At 43.8% G+C, this 25,761-nt stretch overlaps 1 protein-coding gene across 1 annotated transcript in view; it reads left to right on the top strand.

Moving 5' to 3' along the window:
• Window positions 1-25,761, top strand: part of LOC143935836 (NXPE family member 4-like) — a 190,060-nt gene that overhangs the window by 79,755 nt on the left and 84,544 nt on the right. The window contains exon 2 of the mRNA XM_077459955.1: window positions 14,727-14,847. The gene's annotated coding sequence lies outside the window, so the exon portion shown is untranslated. The remainder of the gene's footprint in view (window positions 1-14,726; window positions 14,848-25,761) is intronic.

Raw genomic sequence — 25,761 nt, forward strand, 5'->3', positions numbered from 1 at the left:
CAGGTATTATAATCTTTGTTACAGTGATTTATATATGATCTTAATCAATAAGTTATGGAGGGGTATGTTGATCTGAGTTAAAGAACTCGTTGCTATGTTCGAACCAGGGATCCCATTTTATATATATATATATATATATATATATATATATATATATATATATATATATATATATATATATAATATATATGTATATATGGTTCGTGTTCTGAACATTGTAATATATTTTTTCCATTAGATTAATGTTAATAATTCTTGTTTTGAGATGTACTAATGGAACTGTTGGTATTTTCCAGTGAAATGCAATTAGCCAGTGGATTGCTACACATTTAGTGTGTATTAATCTCTTATTGTGGGTAAAGAGATCTATAATGGGAGAGAAGAGAAGGCAGTTGTGTAAGGTTAAAGTAATATTTTTATCTGAGATTAATTTGGAGAAAATTGTTGTGTTCCAAATCAGGGATTTGGTGTTTAGCATTAAGGGATGAGAGAGAAATTAAATTTGTGCCTTCTATAAAGTTGAAAAGAGATGTACGATTATTATTGTGCAATTCAGAGGAATTTTGGGTCGCCTATAAAGGATGCGTGTGGAGGGGTTTTGAATGTAAGATTACATTTCTGGTTATACATTTTCCATAATTGGTATGACTGTGAGACTATTTGATTTAAAGAGTCCATAGCTTGGTTTGAAATTTTGTTTCCTTACAGTAAACCTAAGATTGAAAATGGCAAGATGGAGCTCTTTTCAAATTCAACCCATGGAACTTTTAGATTGGGGATGTGCCACTGTGCCATTTGAGTCCATCTAGCAGATAGGTAGTATAACCAAAAATCTGTGAGGCCTAGTCCTCCATGTCTTTGGGATCTATATAGGATTAGTCTTGAAAGGCTCGGGTGGGAGTCCGACCATATGAATTTATTGACATCAGATTTATAACGTCATTTTTATTGCTGTGATCCTGCCCAAGAATGATATCTTATAGGATTTCCACATTTTTAGTGTCGATCTTAATTTATGCATCAATGGTATTTTGTTTTTTGCCACAAGATCATTGAAGATGGGGGTGAGGTGAATACCTATCTATGGTAGGGACTCTAATGAATAGGAAAAATTGAACGAGGAGCGTAAGGACTCTAGATTGGAGGGTAGGATATTGATTGGCATACCTAATGATTTGGATACATTGACTGTTAAGCCCGATAGGGATGAAAAATGATTGAGGGTGTATAAAAGATTAGGTAATGCAGTATTAGGTTGGGAAAGGAATAGTAACATATCATCTGCGTACATGCTCATTATATGTATTATTGTTTGTTGTATAACCTTTGATGTCTGTGTGTAGTAGGATTACTGTGGCTAATGGTTCGATCGCTAGGAATGGGGTAAGGGGGCATCCCTGACGTGTACCCCTGCCTATACTAAAAAAATCTGAATTGCAGCCTGGTAAGCCTTATTCTGGTGACAGGACTATGATTTGAAGCCATATCTCTGGAGTATTAAAGCTAAAAAATCCAGGCTCAACATTAAAAGTGGTCTAGAGTGTATATTCTCGTCTTGGATAATGTTTGTAACTAATCTAATGTTGTCAGTAGTCTTCCAGGGATAAATCCGGATTGGAATGGAGAGATAAGTGTAGGGATAATTGTGGCAAGTCTATTAGCTAGAAGTCTACTAAAAATTTTGAGATCATTATTTATAACGGAAGTTGGCCTATAATTTTGCTATAATGTATGATCCTTATTTGGTTTTGGGATGAGTGACATGTTAGCGAGTAGCATTTCTTCTGGGAATTGTTCTCCTTTTAGAATATTATTATATAATTTCACTAGGTGAGGAATTAGGAGTTGGTGATATTGTTTATAGTATAGAGATGAAAAACCATCTGGGCCTGGTGCTGAATTTATTTTAAGTGATTTAATTGAGATAGTTCTTCTGAGCATGGTGAGTTTAGGACATCTTTTTGTGTTTGGTTTAATTTTGGAAAAAGGAGGTTATTCAACCAAGAAAGTGAAGATGGAGGGATTGGTGTGTTTGGTGCTGAGAGAAGGTCAGAGTAGAAATTTTTGAAGATTGAAAGTATCCCCTGAGGGTGTGTGACAAGCTGATTCACGCTATTTTTAAGATTATAGATGTGGGTAGGTTTTATTGATTGGTTAAGTTGACGGGCGAACATCGTAGAGTAGGAGTTACTAGATAGGAAGAATTTTGCTTTTGACCAGCGGAGAGTTTTTTCTGCTCTAAATGTTAGGAGAGAATCTAATTTGTTGCTTTTATGTGTGGTCAACTTAAAGATGACCGGGTCGTGTGTATGTTTGTGGTCTTTATATAAGTTATGGAGGTCTTTAGTGAGGGAATGGATTTTTTCCCACTTAATCGTATTACATTGTGCCGCCCTTTTAATGAGATGGCCTCTTATGACAAGCTTTATGTGTGATCCATAATGTGGAGGAGGAGATATCAGGAGTGACATTACTTGTAAAGTAATCTTTGATTTCTGATGCTATCTCTTGCTGTTGAATGAGGTCAGCTAATAGAGATTCGTTCAGTCTCCATGAATATGGAGTGGAGATAAGGCCAATAAATTTAGTACTAAGGGTTACAATATGATGGTCTGACCAAGAGCAAGGGTGTATTGTGGCGTTTAGGGCATTAGCTAGAATTATAGGGGTGCAAAAAATATGATCAATACGTGAGTGTTGATGTTGTAATGTCTCTCCCAGCTAATGTGCCTTTAATAATAATGAACCTACTTTCTTGGTCTTTATAGACTTGCTGAACCTCTTTGGGAAAAGAGTGATGAAAAAATATTGCTACTCCTTTAGTTTTAGTGGTGGAAGTGGTGTAAAAAGATTGATTGGATTTTTTATGAAAAAATATAGGATGCACGTCTGTCATAAAATGTGTCTCCTGTAACATTACTATTTTCGCATTTCATTTTTTTATATTGTAAAAAGGCCTTTTTCCTTTTATTAGGGGAAATGAATCCCTTTACATTATGTGATATTATTGTGATCGTCATGGTGTGGCTTCATATTTTTGTGGGAGCAACAGGAGGGGTGTTACCTGAAATCCTTTAAGGTGGGGGGGGAATAAAGATACATATGTTATAAGCCTGTTTAACTACTTCTCACCCAGCCAATGTATATATACGGCCAGGTGGGAGCTCTCTACTTCTGACTGGATGTTCCTGAAAGTCCTTCGGAAGTAAGGGGATCGCGTGCTCAGCGATGCGATCCCGATGCGCTCGTGTCACCCGGACGGCGCATCTCGGATCGGCAGGAGGGCTCTGTGATTGGCCCTCCTGATCACATGACGGCCGTGTACAATCACAGCCATCATGTGATGTAAACAAACAGCTGGTTGCTAGGCAATCGGCTCTCCTCTCCTCACACGGAAGTCGTCGCTGAGGAGAGGAGAGCGGATCACTGCAGCCGGCTGGTGGTCAGTGAGTATGAGCTGTTTTTTACAGCTTTTTACTCACTGATCACCAGTCTAGTGAAAACACACATCACCACACAGTGTAAACACAATGTCCCCAAAACACACATGTCCCCAAAACACACATGTCCCCAAAACACACATGTCCCCAAATAATAAAAACACATGCCCCCAATAGTAAAAACACATGTCCCCCACATATGTCCCACTAAAATCACATGTCCCAATCATTATCTGCACACATATGTCCGTGATCACCTGCAGACATCTGTACATGATCATTTGAGTACATATGTCCGTGATCACACGAACCAATTATTATACACTTAACCCAAATTTTTTTACCAAAGACATGTAGCAGAATACATTTTGGCATAAATTTATGACAAAATTCGATGTTATTGGATTTCTTTTAAAATAGAAAGAAGAAAATATTGTTTTTTTCAAAATTTCCGCAATTTTTTCGCTTATATCGCAAAAAAAAAAAGAAAAAAGCGGAGTCATGAAAAAATACCACCAAAATAAAGCTCTATTTGTGCAAACAAAATTATAAAAATGTAATTTGGGTACAGCGTAGCATGACCAAGCAATTGTCATTGAAATTGCGAGAGCGCTAAAAGCTGAAAATTGGGCTGGGAAGGAAGGGGGCGAAAGTGCCCTGTATTGTAGTGGTTAAAGAATATAGGGTGCGTAGAACCTTGTGTAGGAATGACTCTGTTTTTTTTTGTGTCTGGTTTATCGGTTAATAAATTTTTTTTTTACCATATTTGAATAATCTTATACAGAATGAATTAACTAAAACTTTGCATGGAATAAAACCTGTTCCAAAATAAAAAAAACATTTGGGGTTGGAGAGAAAATTATTTCCCAACCGACCGCGAAGTAATAATAGACCTATCGGTCCAAGACACAGTCTTGTCAACTTACAAATGCGAATTAAGTTTTTATGAAAAAGTGATATAACCAAATATATGAGAAAACATGTATATTCGCATTTCAGTTGTATATGAGCCTTCCCTCTGGGGAGAGGGATCACTCTAACTGAGTGGAGGAAAATAATGGCGTCATAGGGTGGAGAGCCACAAAAGATAATCTTCGGAAAAATACCTTAGACAAAACTGAAGTCATTAAATCTTCTTTAAACAGAGGATGTACCACTTTTTTAGAACATTGGATAAAAAAGGTACAATAAAAAATAGAGGAGCAAAGTATATTGCTATATTTTATGCAGGGCAACAGCAAATAGTCCCTAGGGTATACATGCATTGTAGAAACTGGAAAATTCAACCTGAAATAAATGGCATAAATGATATAAATCATATAACCGATCTCCATGTGAGAGAAAAAAATACCTTTAGATTCAGGAGATCCAGTAAATGATCGTAAGTGGCACTATGACCGCATTAGTATTTAAAAATAAATAAATAAATAAATAAATAAAATTAAAGAAAAAAATAAAAATTGTATTCAGCAAAATAAATAAAAATAAAAAAATAAAAATAAAAAAACGGGGGTTGCTGCCCTAGGAAGTGGTCTTGAAAAACCCATTGAGTAATCAATTCAACCAAACACCTTCAGAGACATTGTTAAAGTGAAACAATAACTGTTCCACAATGAGGGCGGCAGTACCAAAGTGTTGGCGGAGAGAAAAAATTCACCAACAATATTAAAAAGGTGTTGGTGATACGAGGAGGAAAGAGAAGAAGAGAAAAATAATAATAATAAAAAAAAAATTATGAAAAAGTTAAAAGTCTAAAATGTTGCAGTTCCAGGTTATGACAGTAGATGTCAGCTTAGCACCATAAATTATTAATCTCAACTTTCAACTGAAATGCTTAGCACATAGTAATTTACATACCAGGAAAGCTTGTGCTTACTGCTGTATGATACATAGTTGCCAACATTGTAAAAAAAAATTTCGGGACACTTTTTTGGTAGTAGGCGGAGTTGTGTTATAATTGGGGGGAATGCGGTTATAGGCGTGCCATAGGAAAAGGATAAAATGCGGCGCGCTGCGTGTGCTGCAGCAAGATATGGGTGTGGTTTACGTAAAATAGTGGGCGTGGCTTACATGGGGCGTGGCTCAACGGGGTGTGGTTAGCGTCTGAGATGAATGCGGGATGGAGAGGGAGAGACCTGGTGTTAGCGCTTCAATCATCCCGGCGCCATGATTGTTATGGTGTCAGGATGATTGAAGCGCATTATTTCTGTTATTACATTGTAATATGAAATGAAATCATTCAACTCACCATAATGCAGAATCAGTGGGAGCCCTGAGCGCGTCACTAGCCACGTTGCCTGCCACCAGATGCCATCAGGTGCCCCATCAGAGCAGCCTTCCTCACATCTGGTGTCCATCAGAGCAGCCTTCCTCACATCTGGTGTCCATCAGCGGAGCCCCTCCTAACATCTGGTGCCCCTCTGACATCCAGACTCTGACTGCGCCCCTCTGACATCTAGACTGGCCCACTCTGACATCCACAAACTGGCCCCCTCTGACATCCACAGACTGGCCCCCTCTGACATCCACAGACTGACCCCCTCTGACATCCCATCCACAGACTGGCCCCCTCTGACATCCCATCCACAGACTGGCCCCCTCTGACATGACATCCCATCCACGGACTGGCCCCCTCTGACATGACATCCCATCCACGGACTGGCCCCCTCTGACATGACATCCCATCCACGGACTGGCCCCCTCTGACATGACATTCCATCCACAGACTGGCCCCCTCTGACATGACATCCCATCCACAGACTGGCCCCCTCTGACATGACATCCCATCCACAGACTGGCCCCCTCTGACATGACATCCCAACCACAGACTGGCCCCCTCTGACATCCCATCCACAGACTGGCCCCCTGACATCCCATCCACAGGCTGGCCCCCTCTGACATCCCATCCACAGACTGGCCCCCTCTGACATCCCATCCACAGACTTGCCCCCTCCTTCATGTTGCCGCGCTGCGCGGAGACTAACTTTGAACTGTGGCAGCTGGGACAAACCGAATTTCCTGGGACATTTCCCCGGGACAAAATTAATTCGGGACAAATGTCCTAATCCCGGGAATGTCCCGGGAAATTCGGGACAGTTGGCAACTATGAAGATAGGTATATATCCAGAAGGGAAAAAAGAAAAAAAAACTTGTTATAAATCAAGAATAATAGTCAGTTCTAGAGAAGCCTGAAGAAAATATGAACACCAGAAAACCGCCGAAAGGTTATGATTTAATTAAAGTTCAAAACTCCAGCCTCATGTCTGAATCTGCGTCTGTCTGTATGTGATGCCGGGGTGTTCCAGATGGGAGCTGGACGAGACGAGGATCGGGTACGTGGGAGATTGCCTGCATCCAGCAGACCTAGTTTGACCAGGATGTCTTGGCCTTCAGGGATTGTGGTGGCAATGTAGGTGGTGCCATTATGAGGTACAATCAGTTTAAAAGGGAAACCCCATCTATATCTGATCCTTGCTGTGGAGAGCACTGTAGTGATTTCCTTCATTTTTCTGCATCTGTCCAGTGTTGCTTGTGAGATATCTGGATAGATCTGTAGCTGCACTCCATCTAAAACAATGTTTCTCAGATCCCTGGCTGCCCTCATAATGTCTTCCTTTACCAGGAAACCTATGTCTCTAGGAGGTTTATCAGGGGGAGGTTTAGCTCTTAAAGCACAGTGAATGCGGTCACCAGGGCCGTCTTTAATATTGATTGGACCCTGAGCAAAAATTTTCTTGGGCCCCCCTCCCCATGCAGTTTCACTCTCCACCTACTCTGAGACATACAATAAATAGCAACTAGACCTAAAGCGTGACTGCACTGCGGTAAAAAATATTAAAAGCCAGCAGCTACAAATACTGCAGCTGCTGACTTTTAATAAATGGACACTCACCTGTCCCGGGGTCCAGCGATGCCGGCAGCCGAGGCCGATCGATCGCTCGGCTCTCGGTTGCTCCCGCCACCATTCTAGGTGAGGGAATCAGGAAGTGAAGCGATGCAGCTTCACTTCCCGGTTCCCTACTGCTCATGCGCGAGTCGCGCAGCGCAATAGGGATTGTCCACGCTGTCTCTGGGACCCGTGTGTGTCCCAGCAGACAGCGCGCAGGGACAGGAAGAGGCATAGACTCCCGTGGGAGTCTATGTCCGGAAGTGTGTGTAAATACCTGTCTTTGACGGGTATCTGCACCCCCCTCCCCTCTGATAGGTGCCAATTGTGACACCGGAGGGGGGGAGGGTTTCCGATCAGCGGAAGTTCCACTTTAGGGTGGAACCCCGCTTTAAAATCAGTTTACTGTATCAGATCAGGCAGCAATTGCCAGCAGTTACAACATAACATTACTGCTTACTGACTGGTTGCTAAAGGTCCAATGGAATATTCCGGATTCCAAAGTACCCTGGGTCAAGTTTGAATCAATATCTATCAAACCTTATTGGCTTCCTTATATACTATGGACTCCCACTAAATCTATACAAAAAATTGCCTCTCTAAATACCTTAGTGGTGCATTCTCTTATACTGTGGAACCGTTATAAGTGTAGACTCGGCCTGGTGTCGCCCGCTCCGCAAGGCTTATCTTTCCTAGGAGATCCATCATTTACCATAGCTTTTAAACATCCAGAAGGTTTCTGTTAGCGGATCTCTAACTCTTTGGTCACTTTAGCTGACCTTCAAGTGGGTGACTCCTTCGCCACGTTTGACCTCCTCCGCACACAAAAACAGATTCCACTCAGGGAACACTACCACTATTTGCAAATAAGACATTTTACACTTCCCACTTTGCCCTCTATCCATCTTTCCCTCCTACACTGTTTGAACAGATCTGCCATGACTCCCCCAGAGGAAGGGGCCTTTTTTCCACCCTTTATAAAACAGCACTATCTGCGGGGTTCCCAGGGGAACCACCATATAAAAATAAATGGGAGTCAGACTGTAATGAACAGTTTGCCCCAGAGTAGGGATGAGCCGAACACCCCCCGGTTCGGTTCGCACCAGAACTTGCGAACGACCCCCGCGTTCGAAACGAACGTTAGAACCCCATTGAAGTCTATGGGACTTGAACGTTCGAAATGGAAAGTGCTAATTTTAACGGCTAATATGCAAGATAGTGTCCTAAAAAGGGTTTGGGGACCTGCCTCCTGCCTCAGGGGACATGGGTCAATGCAAAAAAAAGTTTTAAAAACTGCCGTTTTGGCGGGAGCACTGATTTTAATGACGATTAAAGTGAAAAAAAAAAGGTGAAATATTCCTTTAAATATGGTGCCTGGGGGGTGTCTGTAGTATGCCTGTGAAGTGCCACGTGTTTCCCGTGTTTGGAACAGTCCCTGCACAAAATTACATTAAACGGAAATAACACCATTTAAAACTGCTTGCGGTTTTAATGTTATATCTGGTTCCTGCAATATGGTTGAAAATCATTGAGAAAAATGGCATGGGTAGCCCTCCCTGCCCATTACCAGCCTATTTGGGTCTTGTACGCATATTAAGGGGAACCCCGTACCCATATTAAAAAAAGGAAATGCGTGTGGCCCCCAGGCCCTATATACTCAGAACAGCAGTATACAGGCGGTGCAAACAAGACAGGGACTGTGTAGGTTTGTTGTGTTAAGTTGAATCTGTTTGTAATTTTCAACCGGTACATTTTTAAAGTGTAGCTCCAGTCAAACAAACTATTTTTAAGCTTTTTGGAAAACATAGGGAAGGGTTATCACCCCTGTATAATTTGTTTTGTCGTCCATCTTTTTTCATCTCACTTGCTGCTGTCTCCTTGCGTTTGCAAGTAGGAGATGTTTGTAAGCTGGATGTTTGAAAGTAGGGGCCTGCCCTATATTATAGCGGTATGTACTGGGTACAGGGCACGCAGACAGCACGCACTATCTCCTAACACTACTGACTGCAAGCTCTATTATTAACCACTTGACCACTGGGCACTTAAACACCCTTAATAACCAGACCAATTTTCAGCTTTCGGTGCCCTCACATTTTGAATGACAATTACTCATTCATGCAACACTGGACCTATAGGAAATGTTTGTCCTTTTTTTCACACAAATAGAGCTTTCTTTTGGTGGTATTTAATCACCTCTCAGTTTTTTATTTTTTGTGCTATAAAAGAAAAAAGACCGAAAATTCAGCGAAAAAATGAATTTTTCTTCGTTTCTGTTATAAAATTTAGCAGATTAGTAATTTTTTCTTCGTAAATTTTGGCCAAAATTCATACTACTACATATCTTTGGTAAAAATAAGTACAAATTGGTGGATATTATTTGGTCTTTGTGAAAGTTATAGAGTCCACAAGCTATGGTGCCAATATCTGAAAATTGATCACACCTGAAGTACTGACGGCCTATTTCCTTTTTTTTTTTTTTCCACAAAATTGTCATATTATCAGGTTATTTCACACACACAGCATATGCATACCAAAAGACCCTGGAGAATACAATGGTGGTCGTTGCAAATTTTTATCTCACACGGTATTTGCACAGCAATTTTTCAAACGCGTTTTTTGGGGGGAAAAAACTGTTTTGTGCTTAAAAAACAAACAAAAAAAACAGTAAAGTTAGCCCAATGTTTGCATAAAGTGAAAGATGAAGTTATGCTGAGTAAATAGATATCAAACATGTCACTCTTCAAAATTGCACATGCCCGTGGAATGGCGCCAAACGTCGCTACTTAAAAAATCCCCATAGGCGACGCTTAAAATGTTTTGAGTTGCAGAGGAGGTCTAGGACTAGAATTATTGCTCTCGCTCTAACGTTCTCGGCGATACCTCACATGTGTGGTTTGAACACCGTTTTCATATGTGGGCGGGGCTTACGCATGCGTTCGCTTCTGCATGCGAGCACATGGGGACATGGGCGCTTTAAATTTTTTTTTTTTTTTTTTTTTATTGTTCATTTTACTTTATTTATTTTAGTTTGACATTTTTTTCCCCAAAAATATATTTTTGATCACTTTTATTCCTATTACAAGGAATGTAAACATCCCTTGTAATAGGAATATGGGGTGACAGGTCCTCTTTACAGTGAAATCTGGGGGTCAATATGACCCCACATCTCACCTCTAGGCTGGGAAGCCTGAAATAAAAAATAAAAAAAAGATTCTGGCTTTGATCGTACTGGCGAGTTGGTAGAAGCACCGGAGGGCGGTGAGGGGTGGGGGGCGTCTATGGCTGGGTATTTCAGGGTATCACCGAGTATGGCTGGGTATCTCCGAGTATGGCTGGGTATGGCAATTTATGGCAGGGTATTGCAGAGTATTGGCGGGGTACTACAGAGTAATAGCAGGGTACTGCAGAGTATTGGGGAGTACTACAGAGTAATGGCAGGGTACTGCAGAGTATTGGGGGGTACTCCAGAGTAATGGCAGGGTACTGCAGAGTAATGGCAGGGTACTGCACTGCAGAGTAATGGCGGGGTACTGCAGAGTAATGGCGGGTACTGCAGAGTATTGGGGGGTACTGCAGAGTAATGGCAAGGTACTGCAGAGTAATGGGGGTTACTGCAGAGTAATGGGGGGTACTGCAGAGTAAAGGCAGGGTACTGCAGAGTAATGGCAGGGTACTGCAGAGTAATGGCAGGGTACTGCACTGCAGAGTAATGGCGGGGTACTGCAGAGTAATGGCAGGGTACTGCAGAGTATGCACTGGTATTGCAGAGTATTAGCAGGGAATTGAGGGGTTAAATTCGGTGAGCAGCGATGTGGGCACTGCAGATGCAGCCCACATCGCTGCTGACACCGATCTCTTTCCCTTCCGCTGTACCGATCGGTACAGAGAGGGGAGGGAGGAACCGGCGTCATAACATGACGCCGGTTTGTTTACAAGTGATCACTCCGTCATTTGACGGAGCGATCACGTGGTAAACGGCCGCGACGAGCGGCCGTTTACCGTGATCCGTGATGACCGGCGGTCACGGATGCTCTCGAGTGCGCGCCCCAGGGGGCGCGCGAGAGCAGAATTCTGGGAGGCCGTTAATTAATGGCCTCTCAGAGTTAAACAACCGCCCTGAAGCCGTTAATCGGCAATGGGCAGTTGTTAAGTGGTTAAAGCTAGATCACTAGCTATATAGGTGAGGTGAATATAGTGGTGTATACTGCGGTCAGGGCACAGACAACAACCACTACACAGCAGCAAGATAGGAAATCAGCCAAAAACGATTGGTGTGTACTGTGTTGAAGGTACACAGAACACCCGCTGCTTCAGATGCCAACACACTACACGAGGCCGCCTCAAAGGCGGCCTTATATAGTGTGGGGCGTGCACTACACAGCCTGAGCTATGATTGGCCACAGGCAGGATGCCTGTGGCCAATCATGGCTCTCCTCGCTGCTGGCGCTGCGATTGGCCAAGCATGCGGGGTCACAGTGCATGCTTGGCCAATCATGAGCCAGCAATGCTCTGCGCCAACGCAGTGCATTGTGGGCCACACGAATTTTGACGCGAACGGCCAAAACGTTCGGAATTCGCCGAACGGCCGAACAGCCAATGTTCGAGTCGAACGTAGGTTCGACTCGAACACGAAGCTCATCCCTACCCCAGAGGACTGGGACACAATGCTGGAGAACTTGCGCAAATCCTCAAAATCCTTAACTGTTAGAGAAACGGCCTATAAAGTATTAACTAGAAGGGATTACACCCCATCCAGACTTCAATCCATTTTTCCGGGGACATCCGGATTATGTTTCAGGGGCTGCCAGCTCCCGGGTACATTTAGGCACATATTTTGGGACTGTGGCCTACTTTCTCCAGTTTGGAAGAAAGTAACTGCCATAGCATCTGCAATTTCCGGTTCATCTTAATGCCACGTACACACGACCGGACTTTTCAACATCAAAGGTCCGACGGAACAATTCCGGCAGACCATTTGATCGTGTGTGGGCTGCAGCGGACTTTTGATTTGCAAAAATCCGACAGACTTTAGAAATGGAACAAAGTTTCAAATTTTTCCACCGGACCCAGTTCCTACCGAGAAATCCGCTCGTGTGTGTGCTAGTCCGACGGACAAAAACTGGCGCGAGGGCAGATATTGGCTACTGGCTATGAACTTCCTTATTCTATTCCGGTCGTACGTCATCACGTTCGAATCCGTCGGACTTTGGTGTGATTGTGTGTGGCCAAGTCTGTTCCTTCGGAAAGTCTGTCAGAACTCTGTCAGAACTCCGTCGAAAGTCTGTCGGACCTAGTCCCTCGAAAAGTCCGGTCGTGTGTACGCGGCATTACAGCTCACAATCTCCATGTGCCTACTTGGAGCATCAATTAAACGTATCTTCCGAAACAAAGAATGCTTATTCACACTATTTGCATAGCTACTCTGTGGGCCATTGCTCTGCACTGGCAATCCCCTGCAGTTGCCCTTTCCTCTGTTCTAAACAGAATACATTCCATTATGCTAATGGAAAGTTCAAACGTAGATAGAATGCCTGGAAAAGTCATAGGAATATCTTACTACCACAGGACTAATCACCAGTATGGGTTGTCAGACCTCGCGCAATTGAAATACTCAGGTAAACACTCCCTCTATGTCTAATAGGATATGCTGTGTCAGATATTAAAGATCGGTAATTTGTTTTGTTTTTTCTTTGATGATCTCTTGTATGCTTCGAAATTTTTCTTTTTGTTTTTATTTGACTTCTATAAATGTACCTATAACATTTATTATATGTTAAGTACTGTCAAATGACTGTATAATCTTATTTGCCTCAATAAAAAAATGTTTGAAAAAAAAAAAAACCTTATGGTGCAGTACTAGGTTTAAAAGGCTTCTTTATTCCAATTTAAAAATAGTAGTTGAATGGGTACAGACTTAACATCCCAAAAATATTTTTCCAAATATTTTAAAAAACAGTGTATTGATATAAAAACAACAGCTGCGGCACAAGGCAGCTAGCTGTAACGTACGTCTGGTCCTATAGCTCCACCCAACGCATTTCTCCGTAAGAGAAATATATATATATATATATATATATATATATATATATATATATATATATATATATAATATAATATAATTTCGTCCGAATTCGGTGGAATTCGTTAGCATTGTAATTTGGCAATTCGGATGCATCCGAATGTCCAAATAATGAAAACTCGTCTGAATTTCGATTCGGAACTAAACGAAATGCACATGTCTATCGGTAATCTTAAAGGATTTTTCCCTTGCAGGAGATATGCTATGTGTACAACTTCCATAACCACTAAAACTTTCACATTTATGTTGCATCTAACTTATTTATAGATCTTATCAGATTATGGAATTTCACATGTAAGACTGTAGGGGTAATATATCTCCTTAGGTGTTCATGTGGCTACCAATATATTGGCAGGACCACCAGGGCACTAAATGTCAGAATAGGTGAGCATCAGTCTAATATTCGACGGGCATTCATTGGACACAGTGTGTCATGGCATTTTCACCAATTTCATAATAGGGATCCATCTGGGTTGGAAATTATCGCTATAGGGAAATTTGTCCCCCTTTGGCGAGGTAATAATTTAAAACGACATATCTCACATAGAGAAACTCGCTGGATATTTGATATCCAATGTTATAGCCCCTTAGGACTTAACATCGAGTGGGATATTAACTGCTATATAGATAACAGCTGATGGAAGACACGTGTCTTTATACTAGACCTTTTAGTTCACCAATAAATATCATCTTGGCGTTGACTATTCCTTTTCTCCAGTTAAAAAGATACCAATATTAGTTCCATTGGGTGTTTATGTCTACCTGTTTGCAGCTATTTCAACAGTAGCACAGAACAACATATTGGGATGGTGGAAACAAGGTGTTAACTATATCCTGAAAAATAGGAATAGGTCAATAAATTAATGTTTAGTTAATTTTAAATTAAATTAATTTTAATTTCTCTTTAAAAATTTTTTATATACCACCTCTCTTTATATATTTTTTATTTAAATTTTTGGTATGTTTATATATATATCTTTGTATTTAGATTTTGTGTTTATATATGTGCACATAGGGAGTCCATAAGGACTGACTGATGATCAATAAGATATCCAAATGGGTTAAGGTCATCTTAGTTATGCACCCTATCAGATATATATATCAATATTTCTTGTCCCATTTATATATTAAATATATATACAGGTCTATTATGTATTGTGTCAGTGTGAAATTAGCGATGAGATGCCCGTATGGAGATACATACATTGGTATGTTTTCTCTTTAGGTATACATTTTTTGAAAATGATGACCCTGTATATATGTATTTGTTTTAAAAAAATTTTTTTTAAAAATAACCTTTTTCCATCATCCCTTACATTAGGGTTGTGGATGATCTATATCCAGGGATTGGATGGTCATATCACCTGAACGGATTGCCTGGTGGTGAGGATTCACCTTTCATTCATGCTCCGATCTCTATTATTTGAGATCCTACAGATCTGGTAAGACCTCACTTGACTGATGTATTGCTGGATGAGTTCAGTGTATGGTGCTTCTGTGTGAAGGAAAAGAATGAAAGGAATTTCTGCCATAATTTGTATCATTTAGCCATCCTTGTAACACTGGAAAGGACCTTTTGTGATACATTAATTGAACTTTTTGCAACATTACGTTCATGGACATTGTGGTTTAACATGGACATGTGTTTGAACCTATTGATTGATTAATTGATTATTCATTGAATATATTTTCATATAGTGTCATTCTCATGTGTCTGAACCTATTGAGTAATCGATTCCCTAGTGAACTTATTTCTATGTACTATTCATTTCACTATTTTTTCACAAGACATTCAGCATTTAATAATCTTTTTTGATTTGATTTCTGGTAAGGAGGCACTCTATGTGGTGGTGGTACACACATATTGTGTCATAATCACTGGTCCCTTCTTTGTGCACTATCTTCATATGCTTGCATGCTTTCACCTCTGCAGAGGAGTCTTTAAAGAGACATATATCCCTGTGTGCTTCTGGGATCTGGTAAGGAGGCCCTCTATGTGGTGGTGGTACACTTAACCGTTGTTCATCCACTGAGTGTTTTATTTTTAAAAAGTGTTATTGTGCATACTGCACTTCTATTGGAAGCGTAGCAGAATTATGCTATGTTGCATATTTCCTTATTTTTTTTTGGGTGATATGAAATTACGTCTTATGGACTGAGCATCAATTTATGATAAGAGCCTTATAACCCTACATCACAGCATCACAGCATATTGTCTTCCTGCAGAAACCATCAACCCGGGCTGCGTTAAAGCCACATGCGTGTTTGGCTTGCAATCTGGTGAGCATGTTCTCTATAAATTCATGAAGCATTCTGTTGTGGTTTTGCACTAGGAATATTGGATCTATCTCCAGCTGCTCAAACATTTGGAATTTTATATCCATCATAGTTACATTTTTTTTTACTTTGGACTACATTAGTGCAATTTTCTTTCTTTTTATTCTTATTTGTGTTTATCCCACATCAATTGCTGCTGTAAATTTGATCCAATTTATTATTTTTGATTAGCTCAGTTTTTTTACCCTTTATGTATGTACTTGTGGGTTTGTCCAAATAATGTAAGAAGGCATCTTCAACCAATGCCTCAGGATACCCCTTCTCCAAGAATTTTGCTACCTTGGAGGTGAGCCTTACAGAACATATTACAGCGCACACATTCAACAATGACATTTCCAGCAGGCTAGTTAAAAACACCTGAATATATTAAAAAAATATGAACAAATATGTTCGCTGTTGGAGGTGAGACTTACGTGCAGAGGGAGACCTCTCGTACAGCTCTGGTTCAGGGTTCACTGGAGTGGGAACAGTGACCCTCGGAGCACAGCGGGGTAGGAGAGCTTGGAGGGTCTGCTTGGCTGAAGATGGTATCCACTTGGCAGAGACAGGAACAGGCTTGATTGCTGCGGATGCAGGAACGCTGAGAAGTAGCAGACAGGTGCGAACTGATGCAGGACTTGTAGGCAGATGCGCAATGATGCAGAACTTGTGGGCAGATGCGCACGGATGTAGGCAGGTGCAGGGTCAGACAAGCCAGGTTACAGCAGCGGATCAGTCAGACAGAAGCAGCATGCAGGTCAAGTGCAGGCAGGATTGGCAACGGGAGATCAAACAAACAGGAACACTGAACAGGTCAAAAGCAAGCCAAGGGGTCAGGACTGGAGACAGCAGCAAGGTCAGGTAAAGCCGGGTAACTCTGGAGCAGATGCAGGTTTAGGATTGGGTAAAGGATGAGCTGCAGATCAGAAAGCAAGGATGCATTCTGAAGAGGCCCCATTTAAAGATCACTGGGCGCCAAAGCTGTGTAACTGTGCACGCGTCTGCGATCTGCACACGCGCATGGGCGCACATCTATACACTGCTGAATGCCTGTGGGCTGGAACATATCCCAATGGACCCGTGTGTCCGCGGCCAGTTGCAGGGCCATGCGCAGTACGTCCATGACAGTAGGTTTTGTATAGTTATGGGCATAAATATCACTGCCTTTGTGGTATAATTATGTGTCTAGAAAGGCTCATTTGTCTGTATCGCACAGAGAGGTAAAGAAGAGTCCCATATCATTGTCATTACAATGTTGGACAAACATCTCCACCTGAGTAGCTGGTCCGTCCCATATAATGTCAATATATATGCCATAAAAAATGTGATTCTTCATAAAGGGATTATTATGCCAGTAGGGATGAGCCGAACACCCCCAGGTTCGGTTCGCACCAGAACTTTCGAACGGACCCCAAATTCGTACGAACTTTAGAACCCCATTGAATCTATGGGACTGGGAATGTTCAAAATTAAAAGTGCTAATTTTAACGGCTAATATGCAAGATGCTGTCCTAAAAAGGGTTTGGGGACCTGGCTCCTGACATGGGTCAATGCCTAAAATGTTTTTAAAAATGGCCGTTTTGGCGGGAGCACTGATTTTAATGATGATTAAAGTGAAAAAAAAGGTGAAATATTCCTTTAAATATCGTGCCTGGGGGGGTGTCTGTAGTATGCCTGTGAAGTGCCACGTGTTTCCTGTGTTTAGAACAGTCCCTGCACAAAATGACATTAAACGGAAATAACATCATTTAAAACTGTTTGCGGTTTTAATGTTATATCTGGTTCCTGCAATATGGTTGAAAATCATTGAGAAAAATGGCATGGGTAGCCCTCCCTGCCCATTACCAGCCCCTTTGGGTCTTGTACACATATTAAGGGGAACCCCGTACCCATATTAAAAAAAGGAAATGCGTTTGGCCCCCAGGCCCTATATACTCAGAACAGCAGTATACAGGTGGTGCAAACAAGACAGGGACTGTGTAGGTTTGTTGTATTAAGTTGAATCTGTTTGTAATTTTCAACTGGTACATTTTTAAAGTGTAGCTCCAGTCAAAAAAACTATTTTTAAGCTTTTTGGAAAACATAGGGAAGGGTTATCACCCCTGTATAATTTGTTTTGTCGTCCATCTTTTTTCATCTCACTTGCTGTTGTCTCCTTCCATTTGCAAGTAGGAGATGTTTGTAAGTTGGATGTTTGAAAGTAGGGGCCTGCCCTATATGCTCTGCAGAAATGGCGGAACAAGGTGTTGGTTTTGCCACAACATTGTAAGCCCTCAAAGTGACTCTTGGTGGGCGCTGGAGCGCCCTGCTGTGAACGATTATATCAAGAATTGTAATTACATGCCATTGTTGAAAAGTGGTAGAAAAATTGAACTTTGGTGGTTGTGGTGCTGGTGCCACAACACTATAAGTCCTCACAGTTACTCTGGGTGGGCACAGGAACAGGCCCTCCTGTGAAATATTATTTTTTTTTTTTTTTAATACGAACTTTTATTGAGACATAAAGAGAAAAAATAGGCACATACATTGAGCGACTGAGTGCTCCAGAATACTAGCATCAAAGTACAGTACACAGAGTAACAACAATACATTGCTTGTGGTAATGGAATAGCAGGCATTCAAGTACAAAACAGAAAAATGGTTGATAATTACCTGCCACCCAACACAATAGTCATTGTTCATGGGGGTACAGAGAGCAAGGCATCAAACAGAGATAAAGTATCCCCCACTATACCAAGCACTGGAGTAGTGACTGTAACATCGAATAACAACAAGTATGGAAATGCCAAAGAAAACCAAAAAAAAAACAGGAAACATAGCACAAAACAATAACTAAAACTGAAATAATGAAATAAATGCTCAAAAAGGGTACGGATCTACAAGATCCTCGAACTAGGTCAGAACCCCGTTTGGGGGCGAGCAGACTCTCAGACAGTCCCAGCCCGAAGGCATAGGGTCTCAGGGGGACCAAGACTTCCATTTAAGGTCGTATACCGGCATGGTGTCCAAAATTGTATGGGAAATCCTCTCCATTAACTGTATTGCAGCCATCCTCTTGAGCACCCGTTCCCATGCAACCGTAGGCGAACGCCAGAATAAGGCAATCGACCAGTGTACTGCACTAAAGAGAGTATGGGAGAGCTTTTGCTCCGGGGGGGTAGAACCGGGGATATCAGCAAAAAAGAGGCACATTTGGAAGGTAAGCGTGACAGGGGTGCCAATGATACCTGACACTCTGTCCTGCACTTTCTGCCAGAGGGTTCTGAGAGCTGGGCAGCTCCAAAAAATATGGAGATGAGTGCCTGAATCAGGGCAACCCCGAAAACAAGATCCAGAAACGGTGGGGAAGAAGGTATGCAGCTTCGCAGGGGTGTAATACCACCTGGTATGGAGCTTCAACACCGTTTCCTTCACCGCCTCGGACCTGGTACACTTATGCATGTTAGAAATTCTGCGAGACCACTCCTCCGAGGAGGCTACCTCTCCCGTCTCCAGTTCCCATTTAAGTATGGCCGCAGATTTCTCCGAAAGGCCCACATCCGTAAGGGATAAGTATATGATGGAAATACCGCCCCTATCTCTAGATTCCGGGCCACATAGTCTCTCAAATAAGGTGTCCGCCCCCCAGGTGGCCCTCGGGAAATAAGTGTTATAAAAATGTCTAATTTGCAAGTAGCGAAAAAATTCCGAGTTAGGTAGGGCATGAGAGGACCGGAGGGATCCGAAAGACCGAAAGGTCCCCCTGACATGCAGGGAACCATAGGTGATCAGATCCCCCCTAGTCCATAATGCAAAACCAGTATGATCCTGGAGGGCCGCAGGGAACTCAGGGTTCCCGATAAATGAGGCCAGTTTTGGGTTAGGGGGACGAAGTGAGAATTTCCCACTGTACAGGGACCATAGGCGAAGTGACTGACTCACAACTGTATTCAGGGCTGAGAGCTCTTTAATGTGTAAGGATTTATTCCAGAGAAGACCGGGGAGGTAATAGGGAATTACCGAGGCGCGCTCAAAGCGCAACCAGGGCACTGATCTCGGGGAATAGTGCCATTGGGCAAGCTGGAGAAATCTGGCTGAAAGGTAGTACAACCAGATGTTCGGCAAACCCAGGCCTCCCCTGTCTCTACTCCTGTATAACATATGCTTGCCCAAACGAGGCTTTTTGTTGTGCCAGACGAACTTATTAATATCACTTTGTAAAGATTCCAGGGTGAGACGGGAAATATAGTTGGGTAGGGATCTAAATAAAAATAACAGTTTAGGGAGGATCGACATCTTAACCGCCTGAACCCTGCCCAAAAATGAAATATGGTAAGAGTCCCAGGTGTGTAACAGTTGTCTAACTCGGGAAAGCATAGCCGGGTAATTAGCAAGGTATATTTTATGGCTAGAAGCCGCTAGCTTAATCCCCAGATAGGAGAAGGTCTGGCCATCCATAGGAAAGCCAAAGTTCGCTTGAATCTGAGCTGCTATCTGTTGGGGAAAATTAATTGGCAGAGCTGAACATTTCGTGAGGTTAACACCCAGACCAGACAGACCCCGGAAATCATGCAGGACTGAAACTAAGTTAGGTATGGAGACCATGGGGTCCGTCAAAAACAGGAGCACATCATCCGCATACATGCTCAGCTTAAATTCCTGATCGCCCTTAACATAGCCCCTAATATCAGGGTTAAGGTTGATCGCCCGAGCCAGAGGTTCTATGGCGAGGGCGAACAACAAGGGCGATAACGGGCACCCCTGCCTGGTTCCACGACCCAGTGTAAAATAGTCTGAGTTGCAGCCTGGCAGCTTGATTCGGGTGCGGGGGTGGTGGTAAAGTGCCCTAAAGCCATGAACAAAGGCTCCGGAAAAACCAAACTTCCCCAAAGCCAGTTCTAGATAGGACCACAACACACTATCGAACGCCTTGTGGATATCAAGGCCCAACAGTAAAACTCTACGGGAAAATAGATCAGCATCCTGAATGACATTAGAGGCAAGCCTGATATTATCCGTGATCTGTCTGGTCGGTATAAAACCCGTTTGGTCAGGGGAGACTAGAGAGGTGATTATCTTAGAGAGCCTGTCGGCCAAAATGCGCCCAAAAATCTTGAGGTCGGTGTTGATAACCGAAATCGGCCTATAATTCTGTGGAAGAGTGTGGTCCCTGTTCGGCTTGGGGATCAGAGACATATTCGCTAAGAGCATGTCATCCGGGAAGGTATTACCCTCAAGGATATGGTCGAACATGGCCCTGAGGTACGGTGTCAGGGAGTCCTGAAATTTTTTATAGTACTGGGCCGAGAATCCATCCGGCCCAGGGGTTTTGGAGGGTTTAAGGGATTTGATAACTTTAGAAATTTCCTGATCAGAGCACGGGGCATTCAATGTTTGGATCTGGTCCGTAGTCAATCTAGGGAGCGGTATCCCCTCCAGCCAAGCCTCGAGGGCCTGGTCCGGGGGGGAGGCCGGGGGGGAGAGAAGGTCCGCGTAAAACTTGGAAAAAATTTTAAGGATCTCAGCGGGGTGGGAAACTGCAGTACCTTGAGCGTTTCTTAACCTGTATGTATGCGGGGCTTGAATAGATTGGTTCAACTTTCTAGCAAACATAGCTGAGGCCGAGCTGCTGTGTAACAGAAACTTGGCCTTAGACCAGCGTAAAGATTTCTCAGTTCTGTCAGACAAGATTCTGTCAAGTTCTAGTCTGTGCGAGTTGATTTGTAATAGGATGTTAGGGTCGTGATCTTGAGAATGTAAGTGATAAAGTCTGTCCAGTTCGATCGTGAGTCTGCGAATGTCTGCCAACCTTTGCCTATTCCTTTCTGCCGCTAACTGAATCAAGTGCCCCCTGACCACTACCTTATGTGCGGCCCACAGTATGGGGGGGGACACCTCATTCGTATCATTATGAGCAAAATACTCTGTAATATGGGCGGAAATCTGCGTTAACACGATTGGGTCGGAAAGAAGTGCCTCATTTAGTCTCCAACCCGCCACTGAGGGCTTAAGGCCCATGTGGGACAGGTCCAGGGAAACCATCTGATGGTCTGACCATGGGCAAGGGTGGATGGATGCAGCAGTGGAATTTGCCAGGAGAATTGCAGAACAGAATAAATAATCTAGCCTGGAATAACTGTCATGAGGGTGAGAATAAAATGTATACTCCCTGGCCCCTGTGTTATGGGCCCTCCAAGAGTCTGTCAAATTATGGGAGAGAAGCAATGCTTTTAAAGACTTCGAAAAGGCGTTAGCGGAGCCTCTGTCCCTACTACGGTCAAGCACTGAGTGAGCTACCAGGTTGAAATCACCCCCCACTATCATGTGGGGAGAAATAAAACCATCCAGGACCCGGAAAAACGCTTTAAAAAAAGCTAGTTGTGAGTCATTGGGTGCATAAACATTTGCTAGGGTGACCTGTTTACCTTGCAAGGAACCCTGAAGGATGATAAATCTGCTCTCAGGGTCCTTATACACTCTATCCAAGTCAAACAGAACCCCATTGCGTAAAAAAATAGCCACCCCTCGGGATCGGGATGCATAAGTGGAGTAATAACCACGAGAATAAGCCTTATCGAAAAATGAGGGTTGATTACCCGTAGAGAAATGTGTCTCCTGGAGGAGCAACACATCTGCCCGCAACTGTTTGTAGGCACTAAATGCTTTTTTACGTTTTTGAGGGGAGTTAAACCCCTTAACATTATGTGAGACTATCTTAATCCCCATTGATCATATTGAGGGAAAAGCAAAACCCAATAGAGGCTTTTAACTCCGATCCCGAGGGGGGGGGGGTGAAAGATAAACATAAACACATTGGACAGCCCAATAGGCCGCACTGCAGCGGAAGACAACTAACGTATATAAATAAGTGTCTCCAGAGGATCTTAACCTTAGGTATTCTAATGATATAACAAAAAAGTGTCCCGTACCTGAAAATAAAAACAACCAAAAAAAACATAGTGAACATATAAACCATTGGGGTCGGGAGGGGATAGACCATCCCGACATAAAGATAAACCATATCTGCCAGGTGAGTGACATTCCTGAACAGTAGGACCTCAAGGTCCAACACTCTCGGCCACCCGAGAGGAGACTGATGGCGGGAGGAGCAGGGACTAACTCGCCTCCACTCACCCCAACCCTCAACTCTCCCGCGGGGACGCAAGAGCGGGGGGACAAACAAGCGCGGGACCAATATCCCAGCACAGCGGGGACTAGGTAGAGCCAAAGGTGCATCAAGAAAAGCGCAGTGGGCCAGAGGGGGGAAGGGTGTCAAAAGCACTGTGTTCTAAGAAGAAAACCCCCCCAGCTGGCCTCTACACCAGTCCACCAGTCCCATCAAATCCCAGGCCGGGGGAAAAAAAAGGAAAAGAAAAGCAACCGGGCCAACGGGTTAAATATCAAAATGCAAAAAAAAAACAAGACACGTCCTCACATGAGGTGGGCTCTGAGGTTTTGCCTTTGCCGCCTGCGGTCTCTGTTCGGGGAAGGAGTGGCCCATATGGCCGAAGGGCGAGGTGTAGAGGGCATCCTGGGCAGGTCCTCCTTCGCCATGAGTCCCAGCTTGACCAGGAGCTCCTTGCCCTCCTGAATGGTGGTAACAGAGTACGTGGTGCCGTTTTGGATAACCTGAAGTTTGAATGGAAATCCCCATCTGTACCGGATTCGTGCTTCCTGCAGGGGAGTCGTGATTTCTTTAAATTTACGCCTCTTGTCCAGGGTCGCCGGGGAAATGTCCGGGTAGATTTGGATCTTGACCCCCTCCAGGGTAATGTTGGGGGTGGCTCGAGAAGCCCTTAGGATCTCCTCCTTCACCAAATAATCCTTGAGACACAGGATAATGTCCCTTGGAGGTTTGTCTTCCGGGGGCTTGGGCCGCAAAGCTCTATGCAGTCTGTCACAGGTAAATGCAGAGATAGGAGAAGCAGGCAGTAGGGATTGAAACAGCTTCAGCACGGCAGGGGCTATGTCAGTTATGGCCTCCGGGACCCCCCTGAGCCTCAGGTTGTTACGTCTGTTTCTATTGTCAAGGTCCTCCAAGTGGCCCTGGAGCTGGGAGACAGACTCAGAGAGGGTTTCATGATCCCTGCGGAGGTCAGAGTATGCAAGCTGCAGCTCATCATGCTTAGTTTCCAGTAAATCAGTTCTGCCTCCTAAAACAGCAAGCTCCTGTTGCAAAGTGCTGGTGGACTTATGGAGTTCGGTTTGAAACTTCTCCGCCAGTTTTGTATACATAGCTGTGAGGCTGTCATCTAAGTCCGCTTTGGTGAGTTGTAAAGAGTACTCACCATCCCTGATCGAATGTGCAGGGGAGGCTGCAGGGCTGCCTCTGAGCTCTGGCGTGCGTCCCAGGTCAGCGCCATCTTGAGAATTCCCCGCCATCTCCCGGGCCCTGAGGAGATAAATTTGTGAGGGACCGCTGTGCTGGTTTCCCGCGACGGGACTTGGCGGACGGCATGCACCGATCTTTCCTCCGGGGGTGCAGGTACTTCAGGTGCTCGAACAGCGCGTTAAACGGCCCCGGGGAGTGAGATAGCGTCCCCGCTGTGACGGAGCTCCGCTCAAGTGCGACCTTCCAGGTTCGCGCCGTGCATGCGCCCCCCCTGTGAAATATTATATCAAGAATTGTAATTACATGTCCCTGTTAAACAGGGGCAGAAAAATTGGGCCTTAGGCATTGGTGCTGATGCCACCACACTGCAACCTCTCTCATATACTCTAGTTTTATTGCAGGAATTAGCCCTGCTGCAAAGCATTGCATCAAAAAGTGTAATTAAACGCCCCTGTTAAACAGGGGCAGAAAAATTGGGCTGATGGCATCACCCAGAACCAGAAATGTTCTTCCAACATATCAGCGGAGGAGGAAGAGGATAGACAATCAACATAACAGGACAGTCACTCAGCATCAGCATAGGCAGTCTTGAAGGGATGTGATATTTCAAAAAAAATTATTCGGTTACATCAGCTTCAGGTGCTTGGTAGCTGTGGGTGATCCAAGACTGATTCATCTTGATGAAGGTCAGTCGATCAACTGATTCGGTGGACAGGCGCACCCTGTGATCGGTAACAAAGCCACCAGCAGCACTGAAGGTGCGTTCCGAATGAACGCTGGATGCAAGACAGGCCAGTAGCTCAATTGCATACTGTGAAAGCTCTGGCCAGTGATCCATCCTCAAGACCCAGTAAGCCAGAGGATTTTAGGTGGGAAAGGTGTCCAAGTCTGACCTTGCCCCTAGGTATTCCTGCACCATGTAAATCAGACGTTGGCGATGGTTGCTGGAACCGATCATACCTTGGGGCTGCGGACTAAAAAATTGTCTGAAAGCATCAGTCAGACGGCCACCTTCTCCACCACTCCTTCTGACCGATGCCTCAGCAACACGTTGTCCAGGACCAGGAGTTTGTAACCTCCCAGTCTCTGGGAACGTGTTGCACAGACCTTTCTGCAAGGCCTCCCGGAGATGTCTCATCCTCTGCTCCCTCTGCGATGGCAAGATAAGGTCGGCAACTTTACCCTTGTACCGTGGATCAAGGAGAGTGGCCAGCCAGTAATGGTCCCTCTCCTTGATCCGAAGAATACGAGGATCCTTCCGCAGGCTTTGCAGGATCAGGGAGGCCATGTAGCGTAGGTTAGCTGAGGCATTCGGTCCGGAGTCCTCTGGGTCACTAAGGACAACATGATCCGCAGCTACCTCCTCCCAGCCACGTACAAGTCCACGGGTTTCTTGGGACTGTAAATCATCCCTACAAGACTGCTGCTGCTGATGCTGAGTGCCAGCCTCCACCTCCATGCTGACACAATCATCCTCCTCCTCCTCTTCCTCCTCCTCATCCTCTTCCTGTGTGATGGGTGGCACAGCAGGAACACTGTCTGGATAAAGGGGGCCTTGAGAGGCAAGGAAGTCCTCCTCTTCCTGCCTCTGTTCTGCCTCAAGTGCCCTGTCCGTTATTCCACGCAGCGTATGCTCCAAGAGGTGGACAAGAGGTACAGTGTCACTGATGCATGCACTGTCACTGCTCACCATCCTTGTGGCCTCCTCAAATGGTGACAGGACAGTGCA

This window comes from Lithobates pipiens, unplaced genomic scaffold (genome assembly GCF_037356315.1).
Source record: "Lithobates pipiens isolate NorthernLeopardFrog02 unplaced genomic scaffold, aLitPip1_a1.2 Scaffold_28, whole genome shotgun sequence".
NCBI classification, from domain to species: Eukaryota; Metazoa; Chordata; class Amphibia; order Anura; family Ranidae; genus Lithobates; species Lithobates pipiens.